A 19,676-nucleotide genomic window follows, 5' to 3' on the forward strand; every position below is an offset into this window, starting at 1 on the left:
CTTTAAATGACCACTTTTCTTTTGTGCGGCCACAACAACCTGGAGCTCAACGCCCAGAAGACAGTGGAGATGGTCATAGACGTCAGGAGAGTCACAGTTTCCCTTCTCATGTAGGCTGGTTTACCCATTCCTATTGTGGACTCCTTCTGCTTCCTAGGAACCACCATCACTGAGGACCTCAAATGGGAGCCAACCATCAGGTCCCTCATCAGGCAGGACCAGCAGAGAATGTTCTTCCTGAGACAGCTACGAAAACTACGACTGCCGACGAAGTTGCTGGTGGAGTTCTACATAGCCATCATCCAGTCCATCCACACCTCCTCTATCACTGTCTGGCACAACAGCGCCACCTCCAGGGACAAGAGCAGACTGCAGCGCATCATACGTTCTGATGAGAAGGTGATCAGTTGCAGCATGCCACCTCTTCAGGACCTGTATGTCTCCAGACGTGCAGGTCGGATCAGAGTCGACCCCTCTCATCCTGGACATGGACTGTTTGTTCCTCTTCCCTCTGGCAGGAGGCTACGGTCCATCCAGACCAGAACCTCCCGTCACAGGAACAGCTTCTTCCCCTCGGCCGTCAGACTGTTGAATTCGTGATCAGCCTTGTTGTTATTATCATTATTATTATTATTAATAATAATAATAATAATAATAATAATAATAATAATAATAATAATAATAATAATAATAATAATAATAATAATAATAATAATAATAACTAATTGTGATTTGTAATAATGATAATATTTATTTATTTATTTTATTTATTTCATTTTTTTGTCAGCACTTTATTCCAAAACACTTTCCCAGTTGGTGGGCTCCCCACTGACCATGGCAATAAATTCTGATTCTGATTCTTTTTGCCATTGTCCAGTATGGAGTGACACTGCCTTTCACCTGACTGCTAGGTGGAAACCAAAGGCTACAGTGGGACATGTCTTTCATTCACATTAAATCACATGAAGCAGTTGCAACTTTTTCGGTGAGTCGATTTGAAAATCTTGGTTTTGCGCCTCTTTGACCGTGGTAATGTCATAGTTGGTTTGCAGTCAAACGTGACCACCAGCGACTGACATCCCAGTTTTCATTTTTTTCACAGCCCATGAGATGACACTCTCTGCTCTAAAATTTTGAATTTGACCCACCATTTCAATGACACCTCACCTCAATTTTCAACCAGCAGCGCCTCCTACTGAGGCCTGGAAATGAGGACAAGGCTTCATGAAGCTTCACCAGCCCATGACTATTGCATTGCCACATACAGGCCTGGCATGTCTACCAGTTGTTTTCAGAGGTTTTGTGTGGATAGTTTTTTTTCCCCAAGACAATGGGTTTTCAAATATATTTTCTTTTTTCTATTTCAATGAATAAACTGACAGGGGATAGATGCCATTTCTTGCAGACGCTACACCCTGTTGAAAACCCTCCCATTTGCCTTTGTGTGTGAAGGGAGAATTATAAATGCATACACACTGATGACTCAGGCTCTTTGACAAATGGCGTTTATTTGGCAGTCAAAAGACAGACAGCGGCTGTAAGTAAATCACAATGACTTATTTATGTTTGTAATGATTTCTCCATTAACCGTGGAAAGAGGCACGGTTGGACCAGATAGTGTACTCCAGTGATTGGACGTTTACAAGTTTTAATCAGGAGAGTAGGTTTTTGGACGTAGCGATAATTCTGTTGTTTAAACGTGCGAGGGCCGACACATTGATGAGAGGGCGCAAGCCTGCTTTTAAAGCCTTGTTTACATGTTGAAACAGCAGATTAGATCCTTTTATTACAATGCGCTGCTCTGCAACCTTCAGCTCGGAATGTGGGCAAATCTTTAGAGTTAAACACCGACCTGGCTAGATGAATGTGCGACTGAGATTTGGGCAAAGCCACTTGGTTTTGGCTTATGTGTAAGCTTTGCAATGCAGGCTGCCAGATGGCAGCATGAGCTCCCTATTGACATCAGTTGGACAAAAGTATCTGATATTTTGTTGTAAAAGAAACTAAAAAAAAAGTTTTTTCTTGTATTCTCTTCACGCATCCTACTCGCCTTATGGTTCATGATGTGGGTTTGGACCCCCATAAAGTCTGTTTTGCCAGCTATATGAAATCTTGTTTTTATATAACAGACAGGGGTTTCATTCTACTGCTCTGGCACCACTCATCACATTTTTGATGTCAGCGTTCAAGGCTATTCTTCATTTGTCTACTGACTCTTATTTATCCCAGGTCAGGTCACAGGGGCGGCACGCAGAGCACAGGCTTCTCTTTCAGTATTTTTCAGGTAGAATACCTAGGTGAGGTGCTTCAGGACGTCCTCTCCCAGAGCTTCTGCCCAATTGGACATACAAAGGTCAACACACTAGAGAGCTTTCTGGAAGTCGATTTATAGTATCTCTTGTCTTTTAGCTTCTCCTCGATGAATGAATTTTTCTGTAAAGCAGAGTCCAGACACCCATCAGGAAATACACATTTTGCTTGTTCGGACACACCCTGCCTTTCATTGTTTGCTAATGGCAGGGTGACAAAATGTATTTGTCATGGTTCATTTATTTTATTTCTTCCATTTTTTTTTACCCATTCTCTATTGGATGAACTTGATACTAAAAATGTTAAAACTGTCTGTTTAGTTTAGTAGTGTGTTTAGTATTTTCTTGTGATTGATAAACAATAAAAAACACAATTTTGTCGGTTTGTGATTTTTAACACACAAATACCATTATTCCAAGATTTTTATTGATCATATGTGAGATTGTGACAAATTTGAGTCGTGTGAGAAATCTTTTTTCACCCACCGAAACTGCTCGAGATCACTGGAGAAGTGGTTCTAACCCTAACCCTAACATGTTTCTCAAGAACTGACTTCTTCATTTCTGTGTGAGTGTGTGAGTTCAGCATTCAGTTGAAGCATATTTATCACCTTCCGATGTGTTTCCTGCAGCAGCTTCATGGAAAAGATAGCAACACATGCTTTCTCCTAAGGCGTCAAATAGCAACTATCTTCTCGTGACCTTTGCGTCGCATGTTGAGGCAGAAGTCGGTGTTGCATGTCGACTCATTCGGCTTTCATTTGAAGCACGTGTTTCGTCCTCCGCAGCATATCCTGACACTGCGTGGCACCAAGTCATACAAAAGAAGGTTGGAGAATGGGGTTTGGCTTAACAATGGGATGGTGCTCCTTTCTTTCACTAAATTGCAATGTCACTCCTGTTGACTTCTTCCGCACCATCAGTAAGGAGGAAAGTCAACATTCATTGAAAAAAAATACTTAGCGAAAGCCAGTTCATGACGCAGAAGGAGAGAGAATGGGCTGGATGATACGAGCAAACATCGTGTCCATCAGTGGTGTATTCTATCGTTCCCATGTGCATGTTAACACTCTTCACACTTGGATATAGTCTGTTCTGGTAACAGCACCACATCATCTGCAAAAAGCAAATTAAAGATCTCGAAGCCAACAAACCCTCTCCTCAGTTTCTAAATACTGACTGTGAAATGAATGACTGAAGCTGCAACATAGATCAAAGATAAAGTTTCTCGACCAGAACCACTGACTGTCAGACAGAAAGGGGTGTTTTTATTAACTGACATGAATAGCTATTTTGATTTATGTCTCATGGGAAACAGCATTAATGAAATGGTCTTGATGAATGAATATGAAAAGGTCCCAAACCAGCTATTGCACATAGAGAGTGATAAGAAAAACATGACTAACAACTACAGATCATGGCTATATGCGAAGGAGACAACAGAAAATGGCTTAGTGGTAATAAAACACCAGCGTTGCTCGAGTGTTGACGTGTCGTGGCGCGGAGAAGATACACAAAGAATTGTAGTGTTTTGCTATTTCTATCCAGTCGTTGAGATAAGATTACCGCGGGAGTCTCTTCTTATATCTCTGTGTGAGACAATCTGGAGTCTTCCCACACTTACTCAAACCAAAGCAGTCTATTTTTTTGGCCTCAACAAGTCTAACTTTCATCTATCAACAATACAAATGTAACAATGCGTTCTTAAAACTTTAAAAGAGAGCATTTAGTTTATCTAAAGGGAACCATTCCTCGGTGTCTGAGATGGATTAAGCAGCAATCGCTCAGACAGAGGCCTCTGAACCTTGAGGTTTTCTATTCCCCAGTTGCTCACCTCCTCGAGGCGCAGATCTGCCGTGGCTGGGTCTTATCTGGGACTTTTTCCCATTGAAGGTCCCAATGTCACCAGCACCACAGAAAGGTCAACCAAGGGTTCACTTTCATTCCAGCAGCGTATTTATGAAAAATGTAGAATGAAAGACCTCCATTCTAAAACTATTCAGTCGCCTATTAAAGCAGTTCTTTATGACTAGAAATTATATGTATACACTGTATATATATACTTATATATAGAGTGTATATGGATAGTGACCTCGGTGAATTATCTGGAAAGCAGATTCATTATCAACCCTCAGAATTTTCAAGTCAGAATAGAAATGTGTCGATCTGGTCCCAGTGGTATGCGACCCCTTCTTTATTTATATAATTGTTTTGACACCTGAGTACATCTTCTTGCCACAGTATATAACTGGAGAACAAACTTGTCTTGGAATGAAGACACTTAAGGCTGCCTGTACAGTGTGTGCTGGGGGACCAGAGTTTTCCCCTTTGTCAGCCCCTGTGATGCTTTTCGGAGGACATTTTACATCCATCCGCACAAGGGAAGCAGTCGGAGTGAAGAGGCCCAGACATCCTTCGCGCCAGAAATCTCCTCATTCTCAGGCCAAGTGAGAAGGTACTGTTTACTTGGAGCTGGAGACGACTGAATCTCCTGCACTGTTGGTTGTAAACAACCGCGGTGCCATCGCAATGTCAATCCGGCATCTTTTGAAATAGAGTGGGAACCTTTGGCACAAGGCACAGATTGACCTGTTGGTGCAGAGCATTCAGCGATATGACTATGTTGGTGTATTGATTGTAAAGCAGAGTGTTGTTACTCCTCCTCAGCAAGAAGAGGCACCTTTACATCCATCCTCAGTTTTTATTAAACGTATCTATTTAATGCCACGACTGTCAGCTGAATAACAAGAGAGAACATTGCCTTCTATTTTTTTTACACTCTCAGCAAACGCCTTAGTTCCTCATCGATCCAAACATACTGGCTTATATCGTGCCCTTCCATCCTTCCACCACCATTTACTTTTATTCTGATCACAGTGCTGTTGTTTTTTCACTCACTTCACTCACTAAAAATATGAAGCCACTCAACCACCAGGCATCGCTGCTAGTCCAGTCATCTTCAGTGTTGCCGTCACGGTGAAAACTCTCCTGAGGGAATGGGTCTGACTGACCCACCTAAGGGCTGGTGTGGGTCCAGGTTTTTGTTCCAGCGAATCAAGAGCACAATTTTTGATTTTTATCAGTTCGATATCTGGAGACCGTAAATCAATTCATTGAGTGTCTGGTGCTGCACACAGTGAGGATGAGTTTTACACCTCTGCCTTGGGGAGAGTCCCACCCTGTAGAGAAAACCCATATCATCCACATGTGTAGGTTCTTGTTCGTTGCTTCCCGAAGCATGTAACTCTACAACAGAGTGTGAATGCAGCTCAGTTGGAAAATTGCGAATTTTGCCTTTTGGCTCAGCTCTGTCCTCATGACAGAGTCTTCAAAACTGCACAGATCTGTCTGTCGATTCTCAACTTTGCCTCTCTCATGAACAAAACCCAAATATTTTCCTCCTCTCCCTGCAGAAGGATCTCTCTCTGATAGATATTCCAGACTTTGCTAAAAAAAAAAGTGTTTGGATTGAGATGTTTATGTCCTTTGTAAGGACATTTCAGTGACGCTGAAGAAAAATCCAAGACACCAAAAGAGAGATCATAATCCATGCAGGACAAAATCCTAGCACTAACCAAGAAAACATGATGAAAAATCGAGTTGAATTGCAACAGCCACTTCACCAGACTTTCCTTTCCTCAAGTATGCTTTAAAAATTCATGAACATAATCACCACTCCACTACTTAAATCATGTGAACAGATTCATAACAGCTCAAATCAAACTAATGTTTTCTGACTGCTGTTGGCTGAAATACACTGGCTGTCACGGTTGGTTTAATTTCCCCTCGAAAATGTGTTACCACTTACCATGTTGTCTTTGGACTCTCACAACACTGGTGGTTGATCGTGGTACATAAATCAAAGGCCGGTTATAGAATAAGCTCTATTTACAATTTAAAGGATTTAAATAAACCACACACAAACTGCAGCAACGTTTCACAACACAAATCTAGATGACCAGAATAACAACATACGTTGCCATTAATACATTTATAGTTGTTTTTATTGTGTTATGTAGAAGTATGATTTTTCCAATGAAAATGTACTGTTGTAGAATCTATATTTCTGTGGTTAGGGGGTAAAATACAACATCAAGTTGTTGCTGTGTCCCTCTTTCTTTGAAGCCAGACGCTCAGATGGCAACTACACAGATGTTCTCAGTGCAAAATGAAATGTTGACACTCAAATGAAGAGTCAACGTATGTGCGATTGACCACCTAACTGTGCCTTGAGGGAAACCTAGCCGTGTTTGTCTGTGCATCTGGGTGAGTGCACCAACGCCGAGACAACATGCAGCGGTGGAGTGCATGACTCCGTGAAACAGGGTCAGCCGCGGGGCGAGCATGTGATTTCACTTTATCGGTGTGTCTGCGTGTTTACATGTGCACTGACAGCTTTGCGCCAATGTTGTTGACTTTTCCAGTCACTTGCTACTGTCCTCTAGTAACTTCAAGATTTTAAAACACGTTTGTTCATGCCCTCGTGACCCGCAGTGGAAATTCTGATGGGGATCCTGTCATCTTTGTTAGATGATTAGAACTTTGTTTGTACTTTTTCACAAACACAGTAGTGCTTATTTATTATCATTAAGTAATAATATTGAATAATAAATAACAGTGTAATTATACAGACTGAAAGGGCATCCAAACTGCACATGACCTGAATCTTTATTGATCAAAGTTATCATGATAGTTATGATAACAAGGCCTTTCATAGTTTAAAAAAATGTAAAACTACGACTAATAATAAATTAAACAAAGTTAGTTTGGGACTGTGAGTATCCTTTCGCCATATTAGCCCACCTGTACATTTAACTTGTAACTGCATTAAACACAGTAAAAAAAAACAAGCTGGAATTATATGCTTGTTTTTATCAAGCAATATCAATCATATACCTTCTTATAAACTAAGGCTGAGTTTCAATATCTCTGGGATAAGATCCAGCCGGTCCCTCAAACACATGGTGCTGGGATACCACACCATCCCAGGCAGATACAACTTGCTCAAATGCTTGGCAGCAGCATTGGAGGACAAGAGTGCGGTTCCTATTAGTAGTTCCAAAAATCAAGGGTAGGCCGAGCCATTTCCGCCAGAGAACCTTGACTTTGTAACAGTCTCTGCGAGCAGATATGACTCGATGCACCTTCTTCTAAATCTCTTTTAAAAACACATTTTTACAGACTGGCTTTTATACGATGCTGTATTCTTATTAGATTTGTTGATCGGAATTTTGTGTCCTCTTTTATCTGCCGTGCTGCTTTTTTATTCTGTCTAGTCTGCCAAACTTCACTGTGTCTGCCCTGTTTTTATGTGTGTTTTGTGCTGCTCTTAGTCAGTCCATCTAGGATTTTGTGGCCTTTTTTTGGAATGTAACCAAAAGTCAGACATTTTTGGGAGATTAAAAAAAGATAAATCATTGCTAGTTCTGGAACAACATGACAGGACCTTTGCAAATCAGCCAATGAAATACTAGTGTCAGTAGCCTAAAAAGCTCCAGGCTGGAATGACTTTCAGAAAATATGCCTTATTTGCAAAAGACAATGAATAGTTCAATGCAAATATCACACACACAAAATAAATAAATGCTCAATAAAAAAAAAAAAAAGATATTATGATGTTCCATGAGTAGTTTTCGGAGACTGACAGACTGGCTGAGCAGAGTCTGAGAAGTAAAGGTGGGGAAAGTCAAGTGTCAGAAATGAAGTTAAAGATGCCCAAATAAGCAGCTCCAGGTTTAAGCCCACTAAGCACAGAATTAGGGGAACATGTTCTGAAGAGCTGCTTTTATGTGTCCAGTTGAGGAAGGCGGTAAAAGCTTCATAGAAAGCTCTACGAAACGGAACTAGATACCCGAGGTCTTGCCCTGCCAAAGCTCATCATGAAACATGCAGATAGGGCAGCGACAAGCAGTCAGTGGCTGTGGCTGACACAGAAGGACATGGGCAATACATGGGCTCTTCACGGAGCCACCGGAGCAGCCTGAACGACACACGCCAGGACCGATCCGCCTGTGGCACCCGGGCCCAAACAACACCCAGTGGCCCTGAGTACATGTAAAGAAGTGTTCTTGCTCGGAACACTGAGGCCCTTTAGAAAATAGGTCAGAGTCGTCTCTACTTCTTGAGGAGGTTCAGGTTCTTCAACGTCTGCGGGACAATGCTGAGGATGTTTTATGAGTCAGTGGTGTCCAGCGCAATTCTGTTTGCTGTGGTTTGCTGGAGCAGCAGATTAACGGTGGCAAACACTAAAAGACTCAACAAACTCATCTGCAAAGCTGGTGATGTGGTGGGGATGAAACTGGACTCCTTGGAGACAGTTATGGAGAGAAGGATGCTCCTGAAACTAAGGAGCGTCCTGGACAACATCACCCACCCCCTATGTGAGCTCCTGGTCCAATACAGAAGCAGATGGACCAACAGACTGAGACTACCCATCTCAAAGACCAAGCGCCACAGGGGGTCCTTTCTTACTCTGGCAATAAAAACGTACAATTCATCTCTGAAAAAATTACAATGAAGGATGCTTCTTGAACTTATTGTGATATGTCGTGTACAGAGCATGTTACAAACACAATTTCCCTTGGAATTAATAAAGTTTTCCGATTCTGATGAAGACCTGCGAGTACTTTCCCCCTCTCTACAGTTGTGTATCGAGGGATGTTTAACACCTATTCATATTATGTATACTTGAAATAAAAATAAAAATAATAATAAATGTAACCAACATCCTTGGCGGGGAAAAAAGAACACTGATTTTGGTCATGAATGTGATCCGGATTTTCAAGCTTTTGGTGTATTTTCTTGTCACCCACATGCAGTTGACTCCAACAGCGAAAATACAACCTGTTGAAACACATTGTGAGTTGTAGCCTGGCTTTGCTCTTCAATCAAAGCTCAGACGAAAAACTCCTCGGAGACACTCCAAATGAAACACGTCATCAATCAGAGGGGGGTGATGTGTCAATGCCTGCTAAATATGCCTCCGTGTGAATGAACATGATGCATTCCTGCATGTTTGTCTGGGAGAAGCAGTCGAGCTTTAGGTAACCCGATCACTGTGGAAGTGGAAGGCAAACGTCGGGTCGAGGAGGCACTAAGGAGACAAGACAATGTGCGTGCTTTAAAAAAAAAGCGAGAGCAAATCTGCAGCAGGCGGAACAGTAAACCGATCCCCAAACACTCAGACTCGTATATCTTCCGGTTGTCCGGAGAGGCGAGGTGGCTGGACGCTGCATTTCCAAGGAAAATGGGAGATTAACATTCCTCACATGCTACAGTACGAAGGGCAGCAGCAGCAGCTAGGAGAGGGCGGCCCTCCGGGGATTTCATCCGCTAACAGGATGTAACGGGGAGCAGGGAAGTAAATCTGATTCACACACCGTTTAACGAATGAAATACAGGGTGACATAAAAGCAGAAAAAAAGTATTTGGTTTTCACATGATAGAAAATGTTATAGAGGTCACAGTCTAGAGACCTTCCTTCACGTGGACACTTTTTCCAGACGGTGTCAAAATTACAACTCTTGACTAGACGACCAGAAGCAGACGGTAAATTTGATGGCTGACTTATTAATTGTGCATCATAAAATGTGGATGTCATTAATGAATGGCACAATAAAAAAGTGATTTTTGTTTCTACACAGGAGGCGTTTGCTGGGCCTATGAGGCTTCATGAAACAGTGTCCTTGTTTTCAGTGCCCACTCGATGGCACTCTCTGCTCTAAGGTTTACGGGTTGAAACATTTCAATGAAAACTCACGTCAATTTGAGCCGAAAGTGGCACTTAGTGAGCTCCGAAAACTGCTCCGGCACTGCATCATGAAGCCTCTTCAGCTTATCACTATGTCACACTATGCATGGTTCATAGTTGCCAAAAGAGTAGAGTCACCAAAGATTTAAAAGACAGCCATGTGGTAACAATATTGTCACCATATGCAAAGTTAGAAGTTATGAAAGTGTACCATACTTGAGATATTCCCGTTTATGTAATGTATTAATCTACTGAACCTATGTCAATACAGTATCAATGATATTTCCAGTACGACAAGTGGGGACGTGAACATGTTTCTTTTCTGCCAGTGAAGAACCCATGAATGTGCCACTGCACAGAACAAGTGGATTAAATAAGCAGGTATTCATTGCAATATGGAGATTGAGACGGTTCAGCTGGGGAGTGGGTGTGTTCCTCATGAGGAGGGAGTGGGAGAGACACTTGGTTAAAGCAGTGACAGGATGAAATATGGCTGTTTAAAAAGAAAGTGTTGTGACATATAACACCACAGTTAGTGAGACATGCTGTGTGTGTGCGCGTGCTTGTGTATGCAATGACAGAGGGTGACCACTGTCTGTCCCTCCTCACCCCCACTGTTTCCTATGAACTTGTCTGAGCTCGCAGGACAAAAGCCTCCTTCAGCAGTTCGGTCTGCTGGCCAGTGAGAAGCAGAGCTTTTGTCTGAAAGTTTCATGGTTCAGGAAGCAATAACATGATCAGTCTGCTGGTTACAGTGGAACTGTCTGAGAACATGTGAGTTGCTTCATGTTATAACAATTTTCAAAAGTTGAAAATACATTAATAATAACTACAAAGATGAATGCATGTCGAACCAAGAATTTTCCCAGAGGTGAAATACTTACGGAAGAGGATTAAGACCAGTGAAGAAAAAAAAAATTCTGACTTTAAAGTGAGAATTCTGGCTTTAAAGTGAGACTGAGAATTCTGAATTTTTTCTCAGATTTTCTAATGCTATGTTCTATGTTCAATCCTCTTCCGTAAATACTGGGGCCGTTCCAGTTATACATTCAAATATCTCAAGACATGTAATTTGAATAGATTCTTCCACAGTTTCATGTTGCTGCATTCATTGTTCTTAATGTGTGTTTGGAACTGTAATATTGACTGATAAAATTATTATTCGTAGTAGCAGTGATAATAAGGATAAGAATGACTTGGACAATTACAATAACATTAATAAAAAACAATACATAATAAAAAAATAACAATAATAATAATTTCACATTAAAATATCTTAAAAAATGCTGTACTGACGGGACACTATTTTCAGGACCCCATAACAGGGGGCTGTTCCCTCTGAGATATATACAGATACGTTGCTGTGCGCAGTGGATGCTCAAATCTGTTACATATTAGTACTTAAAAAAATGGGACAAAATGTTTCATGGTTTTAACAAGAGTCATTGAGATGTGGAACAGTGCCCAAGCCGCCAATGACAGTTGACTTAAAAAAAAATAAAATAAACATGGATATGATGCGGGAAGGTGGCTCATACTTTAAGCCAAAAAAAAAAAGCAAATGCATCTATTATCTGAGTGATATACGGTCAAATGACTGGGAGCCTATCATTGTCATCATCTGACAGCATCAATCATTTGAGAGACTGTCCTGCTACAATGATAACCAGAACTTCATCGCCTTAAAAAGTCCTTGAGAGCCTTGTTGCCAATAAAATCAAAGTATTGGGTTACCAAAGGACTTTGCTAACACAGACAGGAAATTAAAAGAACAAAGAAAAGAAGGGGAATTGATTAATAGCGACATGCTAGGGCTCATATTTCAACAAGATTTGCTGCTTTAATAAAAACTCTATTAATTCCAGCCGAACAGGAATATAGAAGGAGATTCAACATGTGGTCCTAATGGGGCAGCTTCAGAGCTCATGTACCTGTTAACAGTGATCACTATCACTGTTCCCTATGCACTTCATTTGGTCTGGGACCCAATAAGGGAGAGACTCTTCTGTTGCCCAGCGAGACCCCGGTAGACGGGCGATTCGCTTCTGTTGCTTTTATTAGCCAGATTCATGAGGATTTGGGTAAAGATTTACTGCTCACTTCAGCTTGAAAGCTTTTTTATTGTTGCAATGCAAACCCCTAAAGAACACCGAACCCCTGCTATGGATTTATTTCACCTAAAAAAAAGCCTAGAGAATTCAGACTCTGTTGCTTTGAATATATGGTCATTCACGAGGGGAAGCAAGCATGTACCATTCAACAGTAAATGACACTTAACAACTACACCTGAGGCAAGAAGCGCTTTGTCTTTTAGGCTTGTGGGGTTTTGAGGAAAGGGCTAATTGGTCTGTTGTTTGTGGTGGATTAACCTTCTTTATTTTCCCTATTATCTTGTACAAACACTATTAGACTCAAAACAAATATCCACAAACAATTAAACACTTAACAATGAGTCACACCCAGAGGTGGACAAAAATATTCTGGTTAGTGAAAGGTAACTCTACTTTGCTGTAATTTTTGCTGGTTTGTTTCACGTTGCTACGCTGGATTGTGCAGTTTCCTCAAAAGCTGATATGGCAGCGATGTACCTTGAAAAGTGCAGCCCAGCATCATGGCATCGGACTGTTAGGATTTGCTTTCTCCACCGCAAGCCAGCTTCTTCCACCTTGGCCGATCTGGCCCATCCTCTTTAGTCACAGCTATCCTCTTCATATCCTTCTTCATCACACCCATAAACATTCTTCGTGTTCCTACATGACCTGTCCCGCTCATATACTGGTTTCTTGTCCATTTTAGTTCAAGTCTGTCTTACAGAGCTTCTCTTTCATAGAAGCTGCTATTCTTCTGACACAGATCACACCTGGAAGTCGCCTCTCTCTGTTTCGACCTGCCTGTACTTCTCCTCTTTTACTCTCTGACCATCACTGTATGACTGGTCCCAGGTACTTGAACTAATCCACACACACATTCTGTCTTTCTCCTACTGAGCGTCATTCCACTTCTCTCCTGCCTGTGCCTCCACTTCTCCTCCAACTCATCTTTACTTTCTCATCAGATCGCTATATCGTCAGCAAACATGGTGCATGCAGACTCCGCCCTAACCTCATCTGTCAGTCGGTCCATAGCAAGAGCAAACAAGAATGGGCTCATTCCTGCAGCACATCTCATGGCTGTCCTCATACATGTCCTGTACAACCCTCACATAATCCTCAGATGGCCTTGACCTCCGCATGCAATACCACATTTCCTGTCTAGGAACTCAGTCGGAGGCTTTCTCAAAGACACAGTGCAACCCCTTCTGACACTTCTCTGTACGTTTCTTTCAACATCAATAGAGTAAACAGCTCTGCGATACGAAAGGCAAAAGGAAGCTGCAACGTGCCACACAAGCTGAACCATCAGTCGGAACGAGGTTTAAAGCTGGGATCAAATCCGTAACCTTTCACTCACCGTTTGCACAAAAATGTATGAGTTCTGAGAACATTTAGATGAAACCGATGATTCATTGATTGAAGCTTTGTAGCGTTCAATTACTTAACCACCTTGACCCATGCATATTCTCTGACTATTGTGGAGTTTCTATTGCATGAAGAGAGAAAAAAAAAGGTCTGAAAATGGTGTGAATATTCTGTCTCATATACAGGTTGTCGGTTTTCATCTTTCAAAAGTGCTGCCTGTATAAACGTCACTGAACGGAAAGATGGGTATAAATGTCTGAAAAAAATAGTTCCAACAAAACACAGAGAAGGAGGATCCTTAACTTTCGACAGTGCTCTCTTGTGGTTCCTGTTATGGATGTCATTTTCCCTACATTCCCTTCATGTTCAACCATTGCGGCCTCTGGCAGCTTGTAGTCTTTTGGGCCAGGTTTCTTGTCTGTTTTCATTTTATTTCTATAGGCAAACAGATACTGGGGACCCGGTACTGTTACAGGGTCACCAAGCAGCCAGGCAATTACACTGCACACCAGGGTAATTTTTTAGATGTATTCATTTTAAGACAATATTTGAGACACGATTTGGCTGAATGGTGTTCTTTTTATTTCTATAGATACAAAAATCCTCTACTCTAAAGCTGGTCATGTAGAGAAGTACCAGCAGGAGGGGAGATGGAGATCAACTCTGATCGCAGAGATGGCTATATTTCTTCTAAACCACTGCAGTCTTGACACCCCACTCATCCTGAGGCCCAACTCTACCCAGGTAGCCACTACTAAAGCAGAAGCCGAGCAAGACATTTCAAGATTGAAAGGACTCCAAGGATGAATAAATCTGTGGATGTTGAATTTCCAGTAAATTGGGGGTAGGGTGAGTATTAAGGGGGTAGAGGGCGGGGGACTTTGTGATGGAAGTGGTGATGGTAAAGAAGCGCAAATGTGGAGCAAGCCCTTTGAGGGTGTCTGTCTCCTCCAAGCTGATCCCAAAGAGTTTAATCCTTGACATCACGTGAGTGAAATCCCAACGCTGCCGCCACTGTCTCCTTCAGACGGCCTGTGGGTGTAGTTTTTCCTTTCTTCTTTTTCCTTCACCAGCCCTCTGATGGGTGAGGGGAGACATCAATAAGGGAGCCTTTGTGCTGCTTCTGCATTTTCCAGAAACAGAAATTTGAAGCAGGTAAGGTCAAGAACATCATTCCGTGTTAGAGAAGAGTGTCAGACTCAGGTTAGTGGCTACAACTAATATGCATTGATGAGTGCATTAACACACCCGTTTTTAGGAGAAAAAGAGCCACTCGCCTCAACTGAGCGCAAATTTGAGGCACTACTGTGAAGCAGTAAAATAAACCCAACACTCCTGGTACATTATCCTGAAAATTAATGGCCTCTTTGGATAAACATGTTCATTTCACGAAACTGCTAGTGGCTTTGTTCTGCTTCGACACAGGTGCTCTCACCCGACCTCCAGGTGCAGCTGTCCTGCAGTGCTGCCTAACATGTTATAGTTAATCTATGACATGTCAAAACATCAGTCACTAGGTGCCAATTCAGAATTCACATCAGGACGGAGGTCACCTGCCCTGAACAGAACCATTCATCCGGGAGGAGGCGCGGCATGAATCGAGGACTGTTCAAGCGTTTCACAGGTTAAGGAACTAAACACAAATATGCAGTATGAAATGATTTAATCGTCAATAAAGTCGATTCTGTTGAATTTCAATGGTAAATAACTGTAAAACAAGGCAAATTGCAAATTCAGCAGATCCTGAGATGCGCCTTGGTTACGACACAAGAGGAGCATCCTACTGGTTGGTTGCAGTGTCATTGCTCCTCAGCTTCAATATCAGCAAAGAATTCCCTAAACAATACTGATGTTCTCAGTACCCTGGTCAGAGTTTCAGCATTTCTACCTCCTAAATGATACAAATCTTTAGACAATGAAAATAAAAAAGAGATGTTCAGAGAACAAAGGACAAGTGGTTACTAACTTTGTCTTCAGAAAGATCATTGTACTACTGACAGTTTTGAGGAGTGGCCTGATACACATGGCCAGAGTGTCGTGAGTCCATGATGTTTGGATGAAAAATAAAGTACAAAGATGAGAAGGCTCTTACCCGCGATGAAACAAGTGAAGAGTCATGGACCAGAATTGGCAGAAACCAGAAAATCCAATTGGTAGATAATCAGACCTCAGGATGGTAGATAGAAGTCTTGTCACAAATTTATCCAGTAGCCACAAACAGATGAAAATGATATCTACATATGAAAATGGTGGAAAGAAGCAAACGCATCAAAACTCACCTGTAAAAGAGTAAGTTCCTTTGCTTATGCTTTAAGCAGTGGTCTTGGCATAACAACTGTGATACATAACAGGGGCAAATCTTGAAACACTTCAAGGATTTTTTTCACACTTTTGTCAACATGTGTCAACTATGATTTCTATCCATATCACCACATATTTACATCAACATCTCGATTCCATGTTGTGGACCTGACCGATGTCCATCCCGAAGCCACTGCTGGCTTCCAAATAAATAAGACTTCTTCCGTCCTTCACATGAAACTCATCTGCCTCCAAAACTAGCGACAACTTGCTCAAATATTTGGCGATACTGCTCACAACTTGCTCTGCTCCCATGATGTCTGTCTGTCTCTGGCTACGTCATAATATGGGGCCCTGTGTTATGAAAACTGAGCATCACATTCTTCTGTATCATCATGTCCTTTATAGTTCTATATGGAAACAAAATATTCATGAGAATTGCCACTCAATGAAAACAGTATTTCCTCTTTCTATGTATGTCTTGGTTGAATTTATGCTTTTAATTAACTCCACCTTTTCAAGTTTGATGGAATTCAAATTTCATTTTGTCATTAATACATAATATCACCATTCAAATAGTTTACACAACTCACAGTGAGTGAAACTGGTTATCGTGAAATCCGAGTGTTGGTGTGACTCTTGTTATACTCCTGGGAAGAGTCACAGCTGTATCTCTCAGGCTGTCTTGAAGACAATATAGTGTTTCACCCGATACGTTTGAGCGTGAAAAGGCCTTTCTAAAACAACTAACATGTTTATTCACCTTGAAAAAACTTCAAACACAGTTTGTAGCTTTCTATAACTATTTCAGGAAACACATTCCAATTGGCGATGTTGTGACACCTTGTAGTCAGAAAGGGAAGGTTATGAGATGGATGAAAGAAGCGGATGGAGCAGAATGAAAGAAAGTAAACTCATCCTTGAACGACTATTTGTTATGAAAGCCATTCATTGGAAACACAAATAACTCATTCATTCACCTCACGGTACCTTATAGAATCTTATATAGATCAAGCCGTAAACTTCACTTCAGGAGACCTGCCTCACAGCAGACCATGAGGCAGATGGAAAGATTACATTTCTACAGTACTGTGGCAATTGTTGATGAAATACAGGACAGATATGGTTTTCATTGTGAACCACAACGCTTACAAACAGCTTTCAGATATACTCTCAGAATGTGCTAAACCGAGAAAAAAATTCCACTTGAAAATGTTTGAATTTTTTGTTTAAATCAGAGAGTTGCTGGCTAATAAGTAAATGAACTGTTGTTCATCTCCATTTTGTCGATTGTTATAGCGACCACACGCTTGCTGGCTGTCTTGATAACTGACTTTCACATTTTGAGGCATGAGAAAACAGCTTTGCCCTCACCGCGCTAGGTTCAAACCATTGGGTAAATTCGCCGCTCACTGTACAAAACCACAATTATTCTGCCTCATACTACAAGTGGAAACTACTGAATTGTCAAGTGGTAAATTATAAATATGGGACACAATAATAATAATAAGAAAAAATATATTTTAGTTTAAGCTGTGCTCTAGAAGTGGTAACCACTGCACTGTTGGTACTGCCATGTGTTTAATAAGGTACACAACAAAAGATGAGATATATGTTCACACAGGGCCGAAAGAATACTTAACAAAATACTATAATATCATATTATGGTCAATCACTGCGATGGCCTCCAGTGCTAAAAAAACTTTAAAACTTTAAACTTGAAAAGAAGCATTGCCGTGAAGCAAGCCACATCAAATCACCAAGGGTTAAACTCAACTTTTAATAATCTATTCATTTCAGCAGAGACCTGCACCAAATCACACGGCGCTTTCAGCCGTTCTTTCCTACATAAATCTTGACATAAAAGTTAGTGTTCAAGGCTTTGCATTATGGCACGATGACGATGAATGATGATGGCGGGCACATCTCACTGTCAAAGAATATCTGTCGAAACCTCCAGAAATGCTCAAAAGCTATTATCTATGGGACAGATAGCAGCTGTGAGTCACTTTCACTGGCTCGTTCGAAGCAGTTTAGCATCAAAGGACAACAACAGACTCTATCAGTGAAATCCATATTGCAATTTCCATGGCAGGCGACGTTCCATCACCGTAGCAGCTTCCTTGGACGCATGCAGAGATGCGGTTATAATAGTGGGAAGAGGCAACTTAAAAGGGTTGTTCTGGTGTCCACGTGAAGAATGGTTAATGTTACACTTTTACTGTATAAGATCATCATGCATGTTCACTCGGAACATTGATGGATGGCGCGATTTAGCTCGGGAACACTATTCGTCTCGCTGGATAGAATGTGGAGAAATTGGGTTCTTGAGGGCCATTTATAATTCACCTTGAGGTGGATGCAATGACAGAGGTAGAGCGGTCCACCTTGATGATATTAGCGCCCATTGTAGCACGTGGCGTAATGGCTAGTTGAGCAGGATATTGACCCAAGCAAAGCATGCCTGCGTGGCTTTATGATTCTTATCAGAATGAATGAAGCATCAGATCTCAGAGAGAGTGTCACTTTAGTCATCCATTCAAAGTCATTCATCACAGAGGCGGGAAGTGAGATTCTTATATCCATTAGGTGAAGATAGATTCACTGTTCCCTCGCGGCCATTTAAGTGAGCAAGAATGTCCAGCCGAGGTCAACTCTTTGAAATAGCCTTGAACCTACCTTGAAATCTTGAGGCAATTCTCATCAGATAAGCGGCTAAATCTTGTTACCAGAGAGTTGTAGCCCTTCAGAAAATATTTACAGTAAATGAGGGAAGTTCAAAGGGCAAAATAACATCTTTAATTCCCGCAGTCAGAGTTCCTGCATTAGCCTTAAGCTGGGCACAATTCGCTGTAGTATGCAAAAAAATGACGGTCAAATCTCAAAGATACGCGAAAGGTGCTACAAAATTGCATGAGGGACTTGATGGCAATGAAGGAGGCGGCATTTCTCATAAAGAGCGTATTGAGCTCTTGATCTCTGAGGGAACGTGTTGCCGCATCAACAGATAGAGCAGCGCATATTGATTCACGTCTATAAATAAATGGATTTCGTGGGTGATGATTTATTAATGTTTCAGTCAGGAGGTATTTGAGAGCACACACTTTAACATCAACATCTATTTGGCCGTTGTCACATTGTTAAGTTCGGCTGGGATGCAAACATATTCCAGTCCAACGACAAGCTTGCGTTTGATCCGCATTCAAGATTCTTTATACTAATATTGATAGATGATTGTCAGCATGACTTAAACTATTACTTTAGCGTTAACATCAATACTGGTTCTGCTGTTTATGGATGGGATCATTTTCTTCATCTGAATAATGGCTTTTTTATTTGTTGTTAAAGTTTGTTTTGTTTATGTTTTTACTTTGTTGTGTTAATTCCTTGTGATGTAGCTGTCCTTTTTTCCTGGAAGGATGACACCCGGGGTGGAACCAGTCCGTGCATCTGCCTGCTCTACTATAACCTCCTGGCTTCAGTCTGCAGAGTCAGATGGTCCATGCTGGTAAAGTTGACCTCTCTGGAGTGTATTACTCTGATCTTATTGTTATTTTTCTCCACAGTGTTTCTGCAACTCCCACTTGTTTCAGCTCTGATTCCTGCAATTTGTCCAAACTATTTCACTGCATGCATTTTTTGTTGTCTGTGTGTGTCGTGAGTGAGTTTTGACCACCACATTCAAGTATTTTCTGATTGTTATTCTTGTCCATTCTGCATGGGTGTGCTGTTCCGCGAGTCTTTGTGTGCTGTCTGATTTCTGGCTTGTGTTAGTTACATTTTATTTTGTTTGCTTGTTTTACGTACTTAATGTTTGTGTAATAAACTGCTAATCCAGATTGTCAAGTCTCTCGGTGT

This window comes from Synchiropus splendidus, chromosome 1 (assembly GCF_027744825.2).
Source record: "Synchiropus splendidus isolate RoL2022-P1 chromosome 1, RoL_Sspl_1.0, whole genome shotgun sequence".
In the NCBI taxonomy this organism is placed as follows: Eukaryota; Metazoa; Chordata; class Actinopteri; order Syngnathiformes; family Callionymidae; genus Synchiropus; species Synchiropus splendidus.